The following is a 10836-nucleotide window of genomic DNA, read 5'->3' on the forward strand; positions in this document are numbered from 1 at the left end:
GCCACAGTGGCACACAGGAGGTGGAAAGTGCTACAGCGTTGCGAGTTTATCGCTAGCATTACAGGACAAGACACATTAAATACGAGGCTTAGGTGTCCCGGCCCGTCCTGTCTGTCGCTGCTTCCCCTCGCTTCGCCACGCGCCCTGGCCAGCGATGCATGAGGTGCCATGTAGGCAGGCAGGCAGCTGAGGTGGCGCGGTGGTGGAGCCTCCACGAAGGATTGCATGCTGCCACGCAGGTGCCTGCCCAGCTGGTTGGGTCGACAGCTGCATGCGAACGGCGGTGAGGACTTGGTTGGCGCGGGCTTGGCAGTGGCCCCGCCAGTGCACTTGGCGAGGGCCTTGTCGGGTGGCCCAGCAAGGGTCTTGCCATGGCGCGTTGGCTTCCCTGGCAAGGATCTTGCCGGGGGTCTCGTGGGTTTCTTCGGTGAGGATGATTGCCTTCCTATCCTCATCTGATCCTGAGCATTCTATGTCTTCACAAAGATCTGCATGCCACCACAAAGGTGCCTCCCGAGCCTTGTCCCGATGCATTCGTCGAGCGTTGGTGGGCTCAAGGGTGGCTCACTCGGTTGGCGTGGGCGAGCTACCCTAGCAAGGGTCCTTGCGAGGAAAACCTGCTTCGCCCATCTGATCTTCGTGGCCTTGGTCCTTGTTGTTGCTTCGTTTGTCTTGTGGCTTCGGCTTCTCTCCGGATTCCCCTTCATGCCGTGTCTGTGCGCGGCCGTGGCGGGAGGCTCTGACTGCGCGTGCACAAGTAAAGGGGTCAAAAGGAGAGCCCCTACTTTTGTACACCGACAGGAGCCCTCGGGCCTGGGCCATACATAAGCGCAGCACGTTGTTGGGCCAGGCCCAGAACGGTGCGCGGGCAGTTGGGGCGGATTTTTACCGCGGCCACTGTTCCGTCCGTTGTGCTTCCCCACGACCCGCGTTGAACGCACGACGTGGGGGTCGTGCGCGTGCATGACGTGGGAGGCATGCGTGGGACAATGATGTCTACTACACAACCTTCTTCTTGTAAACGTTGTTGGGCCTGCAAGTGCATAGGTTTATCAATCCGTGGGAGGCGTAGGATGAAGATGGTCTTCAAACAACCTGCAACCAAATAACAAAGAGTCTCTTGTGTCCCCAACACACCCAATACAATGGTAAATTGTATAGGTGCACTAGTTCGGCGAAGAAATGGTGATACAAGTGCAAAATAGATAGTAGATAAAGGTTTTTGTAATCTGAAATAATAAAAACAGTAAGGTAACTAATGATAAAAGTGAGTGTAAACGGTATTGCAATGATATGAAACAAGGTCTAGGGTTCATACTTTCACTAGTGCAAGTTCTCGTATTGAAGGAAAATTATCCCAAGAGGCAATAATAAAGTTATTATTTATTTCCTTATTTCATGATAAATGTTTATTATTCAAGCTAGAATTGTATTAACCAGAAACATAATACATGTGTGAATACATAGACAAACATAGTGTCACTAGTATGCCTCTACTTGACTAGCTCGTTAATCAAAGATGGTTAAGTTTCCTAACCATAGACATGAGTTGTCATTTGATTAACGGGATCACATCATTAGGAGAATGATGTGATTGACTTGACCCATTCTGTTAGCTTAGCACTTGATCGTTTAGTATGTTGTTATTGCTTTCTTCATGACTTATACATGTTCCTACAACTATGAGATTATGCAACTCCCGTTTACCGGAGGAACACTTTGTGTGCTACCAAAAGTCACAACGTAACTGGGTGATTATAAAGGAGCTCTACAGGTGTCTCCAATGGTACATGTTGAGTTGGCGTATTTCGAGATTAGGTTTTGTCACTCCGATTGTCGGAGAGGTATCTCTAGGCCCTCTTGGTAATGCACATCACTATAAGCCTTGCAAGCAATGTGGCCAATGAGTTGGTTACGGAATGATGCATTATGTAACGAGTAAAGAGACTTGCCGGTAACGAGATTGAACTAGGTATTGAGATACCGACGATTGAATCTCGGGCAAGTAACATACCGATGACAAAAGGAACAACGTATGTTGTTATGCGGTTTGACCGATAAAGATCTTTGTAGAATATGTGGGAGCCAATATGAGCATCCAGGTTCCGCTATTGGTTATTTACCGGAAACGTGTCTCGGTCATATCTACATAGTTCTCGAACCTGTAGGGTCCGCACGCTTAAGGTTTCGATGACAGTTATATTATGAGTTTATGAGTTTTGATGCACCGAAGAAGTTCGGAGTCCCGGATGAGATCAGGGACATGACGAGGAGTCTCGAAATGGTCGAGACGTAAAGATCAATATATTGGACGACTATATTCGGACTTCGGAAAGGTTCCGAGTGATTCGGGTATTTTCCGGAGTACCGGAGAGTTACGGGAATTCGCCGGGGAGAAGTATTGGGCCTTATTTGGCCATACGGGAAAGAGAGAGGGGCTGCCTAGGGCAAGCCGCGCGCCTCCTAAGGCCTAGTCCGAATTGGACTAGGGGGAGGGGCCGCACCCCCTCCTTCCTTCCCTTCTCTCTTCCCCTTCCTTCTTTCTTACTCCTACTAGGAAAGGAGGAGTCCTACTCCCGGTGGGAGTAGGACTCCCCCCTTGGGCGCGCCTCCTCCTCCTTGGCCGGCCCTCCTTCCCTTGCTCCTTTATATACGGGGGCAGGGGGGCACCCCATGACACACAAGTTGATCTTCGTGATCGTTCCTTAGCCATGTGCGGTGCCCCCCTCCACCATATTCCACCTCGGTCATATCATTGCGGTGCTTAGGTGAAGCCCTACATCGGTAGAACATCATCATCGTCACCACGCCGTCGTGCTGACGGAACTCATCCCCGACACCCTGCTGGATCGGAGTCCGGGGATCGTCATCAAGCTGAACGTGTGCTGAACTCGGAGGTGCCGTACGTTCGGTACTTGGATCGGTCGGATCGTGAAGACGTACGACTACATCAACCGCATTGTCATAACGCTTCCTCTTTCGGTCTACGAGGGTACGTGGACAAACTCTACCCTCTCGTTGCTATGCATCACCATGATCCTTGCGTGCGCGTAGGAAAATTTTGAAATTACTACGTTCCCCAACAGTGGCATCCGAGCCTGGTTTTATGCGTTGATGTTATATGCACGAGTAGAACACAAGTGAGTTGTGGGCGATACAAGTCATACTGCTTACCAGCATGTCATACTTTGGTTCGGCGGTATTGTTGGATGAAGCGGCCCGGACCGACATTACACGTACGCTTACGCGAGACTGGTTCTACCGACGTGCTTTGCACACAGGTGGCTGGCGGGTGTCAGTTTCTCCAACTTTAGTTGAACCGTGTGTGGCTACGCCCGGTCCTTGAGAAGGGGCACTAACTTGACAAACTATCATTGTGGTTTTGATGCGTAGGTAAGAACGGTTCTTGCTCAGCCCGTAGCAGCCACGTAAAACTTGCAACAACAAAGTAGAGGACGTCTAACTTGTTTTTGCAGGGCATGTTGTGATGTGATATGGTCAAGACGTGATGAGATATAAGTTGTTGTATGAGATGATCATGTTTGTTGAAGTTATCGGCTGGCAGAAGCCCTATGGTTGTCTCTTTATTGCATAAGATGCAAGTGCCAAATAATTGCTTTACTTTATCGCTATGCGATAGCAATAGTTGCAAGAGCAATAGTTGGCGAGACGACCATGTGACGACACATTGATATAGATCGAGATGATGAAGATCATGGTGTCGTGCCGGTGACGATAGAGATCATGACAGTACTTTGGAGATGGAGATCAAAGGCGCAAGATGATCATGGCCATATCATGTCAAATATTTCGATTGCATATGATGTTTATCTGTTATACATCTTATTCTGTTTTGTTTGACGGTAGCATTTTAAGATGATCTCTCACTAATTATCAAGAAGTGTTCTCCCTGAGTATGCACCGTTGCGAAAGTTCTTCGTGCTGAGACACCACGTGATGATCGGGTGTGATAGGCTCTACGTTCAAATACAACGGGTGCAAAACAATTGCACACGCGGAATACTCAGGTTAAACTTGACGAGCCTAGCATATACAGATATGGCCTCGGAACATGGAGACCGAAAGGTCGAGCGTGAATCATATAGTAGATATGATCAACATAGTGATGTTCACCATTGAAAACTACTCCATCTCACGTGATGATCGGACATGGTTTAGTTGATTTGGATCACGTGATCACTTAGATGACTAGAGAGATGTCTGTCTAAGTGGGAGTTCTTAAGTAATATGATTAATTGAACTTAAATTTATCATGAACTTAGTCCTGGTAATATTTTGCAAATTATGTTGTAAATCAATAGCTCGCGTTGTTGCTTTTATATGTTTATTTTGATATGTTCCTAGAGAAAACTGTGTTGAAAGATGTTAGTAGCAATGATGCGGATTGGATCCGTGATCTGAGGTTTATCCTCATTGCTGCAGAGAAGAATTATGTCCTTAATGCACCGCTAGGTGACAAATCTATTGCAGGAGCAGATGCAGACGTTATGAACGTTTAGCTAGCTCAACATGATGACTACTTGATAGTTTAGTGCACCATGCTTAACGGCTTAGAATCGGGACTTCAAAGACGTTTTGAACATCATGGACCATATGAGATGTTCCAGGAATTGAAGTTAATATTTCAAGCAAATACCCGAGTTGAGGGATATGAAGTCTCCAACAAGTTCTATAGCTAAAAGATGGAGGAGAATCGCTCAACTAGTGAGCATGTGCTCAGATTGTCTGGGTACTTCAATCGCTTGAATCAAGTGGGAGTTAATCTTCCAGATAAGATAGTGATTGACAGAATTCTCTAGTTACCATCACTAAGTTACTAGAACTTCATGATGAACTATAATATGAAAGGGATGACAAAAACGATTCCCGAGATCTTCGTGATGTTGAAATCGATGAAGGTAGAAATCAAGAAAGAGCATCAGGTGTTGATTGACAAGACCGCTAGTTTCAAGAGAAGGGCAAAGGGAAAGAAAGGGAACTTCAAGTGGAAAGACAAGTAAGTTGTCACTCCTGCGAAGAAGCCCAAAGCTGGACCATAGCCTGAAACTGAGTGCTAACACTGCAAAGGAAATGGTCACTGGAAGCAGAAATGCCCTGAATATTTGGTAGATAAGAAGGATGGCAAATTGAACAAGGGTATATTTGATATACAGGTTATTGATATGTGCCTTACTAGTGTTTATAGTATCCCCTGAGTATTTGATACTTGTTCGGTTGCTGTAATTAGTAACTCGAAACAGGAGTTACAGAATAAACAGAGACTAGTTGAAGGGGAAGTGACGATGAGTGTTGGAAGTAGTTCCAAGATTGATATGATCATCATCACACACTCCCTATATTTTCGAGATTAGTGTTAAACCTAAATAAATGTTATTTGATGTTTGCGTTGAGCATAAATATGATAAGATCATGTTTATTGCGATACGATTATTCATTTGAAGTTAAAGAATAATTGTTATTCTGTTTACATGAATAAGACCTTCGATGGTGATACACCCAATGAAAATAGTTTGTTGGATCTTGATCGTAGTGATACACATATTCATAATATTGATGCCAAAAGATGCAAAGTTAATAATGATAGTGCAACTTATTTGTGGCACTGCCGTTTGGGTCATATCGGTGTAAAGCGCATGAAGAAACTCCATAAAGATGGATTTTCGGAATCACTTGGCTATGAATCATTTGATGCTTGCGAACCGTGCCTTTTGGGCAAGATGACTAAAACTCCGTTCTCCAGATCAATGGAATAAGCTACTGACTTATTGGAAAGAATACATACCGATGTATGCGATCCAATGAGTGTTGATGCTCATGGCAAGTATCGTTATTTTCTGACCTTCACAAGATGATTTGAGCAGATATGGGTATATCTACTTGATGAAACATAAGTCTGAAATAGTTGAAAGGTTCAAAGAATTTCAGAGTGAAGTCGAAAAATCATCGTAACAAGAAAATAAAATTTCTACGATCTGATCGCGGAGACGAATATTTGAGTTACGAGTTTGGTCTTCAATTAAAAAAATGTGGAATAGTTTCACAGCTCACGCCACCTGGAACACCACAACATTATGGTGTGTCCGAACCTTGTAACCGTACTTTATTGGATATGGTGCGATCTATGATGTCTCTTACTAATTTACCACTATTGTTTTGGGGTTATGCATTAGAGACAGTTGCATTCACGTTAAAAGGGAACCATCTAAATCCATTGAGACGACACCATATGAAGTGTGGTTTAGCAAGAAACCCAAGTTGTCGTTTCTTAAAGTTTGGGGCTGCGATGCTTATGTGAAAAAGTTTCATCCTGATAAGCTCACACCCAAATCGGAGAAGTGCATCTTCATAGAGTACCCAAAGGAAATTGTTGGGTACACCTTCTATCACAGATCCGAAGGCAAGATATTCGTTGCTAAAAATGGATCGTTTCTAGAGAAGGAGTTTCTCTCGAAAGAAGTGAGTGGGAGGAAAGTAGAACTTGATGAGGTAACTGTACCTTCTCCCGAATTGGAAAATAGTTCATCACTGAAATCAGTTCCAGTGATTCCTACACCAATTAGTGAGGAAGCTAATGATGATGATCATGAAACTTCAGATCAAGTTACTACGGAACCTCGTAGGTCTTCCAGAGTACGGTCTGCACCAGAGTGGTATGGTAATCCTGTTCTGAAAGTCATGTTACTAGACCATGATAATCCTACGAACTATGAGGAAGCAATGATGAGCCCAGATTCCGCAAAATGGCTGGAGGCCATGAAATCTGAGATAGGATCCATGTATGAGAACAAAGTGTGGACTTTTGTGGACTTGCCCGATGATCGGCAAACCATAAGAAATAAATGGATCTTCAAGAGGAAGACGGACATTGATAGTAGTGTTACTATCAACAAAGCTAGAATTGTCGCAAAAGGTTTTAGACAAATTCAAGGTGTTGACTACAATGAGAATTTCTCACTCGTATCTATGCTTAAGCCTGTCCGAATCATGTTAGCGATTGCCGCATTTTATGAATCTGGCAAATGGATAAACAAAACTGCATTCCTTAATGGATTTATTAAAGAAGAGTTTTATATGATGCAACCAGAAGGTTTTGTCAATCCTAAAGGTGCTAACAAAATGTGCAAGCTCCAGCAATCCATCTATGGACTGGTGCAAGCATCTCGGAGTTGGAATATACGCTTTGTAAGTTGATCAAAGCATATAGTTTTATATGGACTTACGGTGAAGCCTGTATTTACAATAAAGTGAGTGGGAGCACTACAGCCTTTCTGATTAGTATATGTGAGTGACATATTGTTGATCAGAAATGATGTAGAATTTTTCTGGAAATCATAAAGGAGTGTTTGAAAGGAGTTCTTTAAAAGAAAGACCTCAGTAAAAGCTACTTACATATTGAGCATCAAGATCTATTGAGATAGATCAAGACGCTTGATAAGATTTTCAATGAGTACATACCTTGGCAAGATTTTGAAATAGTGCAAAATGGAACAGTCAAAGAAAGAGTTCTTGCCTGTATTGCAAAGGTGTGAAATTGAGTAAGACTCAAATCCCGACCACGACAGAAAATAGAAAAGAGAATGAAAGTCATTCCCTATGCCTCAGTCATAGGTTCTATAAAGTATGCTATGTTATGTATCAGACCTATTGTATTCCTTGCTCTGATTTTTGCAAGGGAGTACAATAGTGATCTAGGAGTAGATCACTGGACATTGGTCAAGAATATCCTTAGTGAGGACTAAGGAAATATTTCTCGATTATGGAGGTGATAAAAGAGCCTGTCGTAAAGAGTTACATCGGTGCAAGCTTTCACACCGATCTAGATGACTCTAAGTCTCAATCTGGATACATATTGAAAGTGGGAGCAATTAGCTAGAGTAGCTCCGTGCAGAGCATTGTAGACATAGAATATTTGCAAAATTCATACGGCTCTGAATGTGACAGACCCGTTGACTAAACTTCTCTCACGAGCAAAACATGATCATACCATTGTAATCTTTGGGTGTTAATCACATAGCAATGTGAACTAGATTATTGACTCTAGTAAACCCTTTGGGTGTTGATCACATGAGGATGTGGACTATGGGTATTAATCACATACAGATGTGAATATTGGTGTTAAATCACATGGTGATGTGAACTAGATTATTGACTGTAGTGCAAGTGGGAGACTGAAGGAAATATTCCCTAGAGGCAATAATAAAGTTATTATTTATTTCCTTATTTCATGATAAATTTTTATTATTCATGCTAGAATTGTATTAACCGGAAACATAATACATGTGTGAATACATAGACAAACATAGTGTCACTAGTATGCCTCTACTTGACTAGCTCGTTAATCAAAGATGGTTAAGTTTCCTAACCATAGACATGAGTTGTCATTTGATTAACGGGATCACATCATTAGGAGAATGATGTGATTGACTTGACCCATTCTGTTAGCTTAGCACTTGATCGTTTAGTATGTTGTTATTGCTTTCTTCATGACTTATACATGTTCCTACAACTATGAGATTATGCAACTCCCGTTTACCGGAGGAACACTTTGTGTGCTACCAAACGTCACAACGTAACTAGGTGATTATAAAGGAGCTCTACAGGTGTCTCCAATGGTACATGTTGAGTTGGCGTATTTCGAGATTATGTTTTGTCACTCCGATTGTCGGAGAGGTATCTCTGACCCTCTTCGTAATGCACATCACTATAAGCCTTGCAAGCAATGTGGCCAATGAGTTGGTTACGGAATGATGCATTATGTAACGAGTAAAGAGACTTGCCGGTAACGAGATTGAACTAGGTATTGAGATACCGATGATCGAATCTCGGGCAAGTAACATACCGATGACAAAGGGAACAACGTATGTTGTTATGCGGTTTGACCAATAAAGATCTTCGTAGAATATGTGGGAGCCAATATGAGCATCCAGGTTCCGCTATTGGTGATTGACCAGAAATGTTTCTCGGTCATGTCTACATAGTTCTCGAACCCGTAGGGTCCGCACGCTTAAGGTTTCGATGACAGTTATATTATGAGTTTATGAGTTTTGATGTACCGAAGGAGTTCGGAGTCCCGGATGAGATCAGGGACATGACGAGGAGTCTCGAAATGGTCGAGACGTAAAGATCGATATATTGGACGACTATATTCGGACTTCGGAAAGGTTCCGAGTGATTCGGGTATTTTTCGAAGTACCGGAGAGTTACGGGAATTCGCCGGGGAGAAGTATTGGGCCTTATTGGGCCATACGGGAAAGGGAGAGGGGCTGCCTAGGGCAGGCCACACGCCCCCCCAAGGCCTAGTCCGAATAGGACTAGGGGGAGGGGCCGCACCCCCTCCTTCCTTCCCTTCTCTCTTCCCCTTCCTTCTCTCTTACTCCTACTAGGAAAGGAGGAGTCCTACTCCCGGTGGGAGTAGGACTCCCCCCTTGGGCGCGCCTCCTCCTCCTTGGCCGGCCCTCCTCCCCTTGCTCCTTTATATACAGGGGCAGGGGGGCACCCCATGACACACAAGTTGATCTTCATGATCATTCCTTAGCCATGTGCGGTGCCCCCCTCCACCATATTCCTCCTCGGTCATATCGTTGCGGTGCTTAGGCGAAGCCCTGCGTCGGTAGAACATCATCATCGTCACCACACTGTCGTGCTGACGGAACTCATCCCTGACACCCTGCTGGATCAGAGTCCGGGGATCGTCATCGAGCTGAACGTGTGCTGAACTCAGAGGTGCCGTACGTTCGGTACTTGGATCGGTCGGATCGTGAAGACGTACGACTACATCAACCGCGTTGTCATAACGCTTCCGTTTTCGGTCTACGAGGGTACGTGGACAAACTCTCCCCTCTCGTTGCTATGCATCACCATGATCCTTGCGTGCGTGTAGGAAAATTTTGAAATTACTACGTTCCCCAACACATATAACAAGCCCTCAACATGCAACAAAGAGTCACTCCAAAGACACTAATAGAGGAGAACAAACGTAGAGATTATGGTAGGGTACGAAACCACCTCAAAGTTTTTCTTTTGGATCAATCTATAAAAGAGTTCGTACTAGAATAACACCTTAAGACACAAATCAACCAAAACCCTAGTGTCACCTAGATACTCCATTGTCACCTCAAGTATCCGTGGGCATGATTATACAATATGCATCACACAATCTCAGATTCATCCAACCAACACAAAGTACTTCAAAGAATGCCCCAAAGTTTCTATCGGAGAGTCAAGAACGTGTGCCAACCCCTATGCATTGGTTCCCAATGTCACGAAACCCGCAAGTTGATCACCAAAACATACATCAAGTGGCACATGATATCCCATTGTCACCACAGATAATCATGGCAAGACATACATCAAGTGTTCTCATAAAAGACTCAATCCGATAAGATAACTTCAAAGGGGAAACTCAATTCATCACAAGAGAGTAGAGGGGGAGAAACATCATAAGATCCAACTACAATAGCAAAGCTAGGGATACATCAAGATTGTGCCATAGAGGAACACGAGAGAGAACACGAGAGAGAGAGAGATCAAACACATAGCTACCGGTACATGCCCTCAGCCCTGAGGGTGAGCTACTCCCTCCTTATCATGGATAGCGCCAGTATGATGAAGATGGCCACCGGTGATGGGTTCCCCCTCCGGGAGGGTGCCGGAATGGGCTCCCGAGAGGTTTTTGGTGGCTACAGAGGCTTGCGGCGGCGGAACTCCCAATCTATCTTCTGTTCTGGAAGTTTTAGGGTACGAGAGTATATATGGGTGCAGGGGGTACGTCGGAGGAGCTATGGGGGCCCCACGAGGCAGGGGGACGCGCCCGCG

Source organism: Triticum dicoccoides, chromosome 1B (genome assembly GCF_002162155.2).
Source record: "Triticum dicoccoides isolate Atlit2015 ecotype Zavitan chromosome 1B, WEW_v2.0, whole genome shotgun sequence".
Classification (NCBI taxonomy): Eukaryota; Viridiplantae; Streptophyta; class Magnoliopsida; order Poales; family Poaceae; genus Triticum; species Triticum dicoccoides.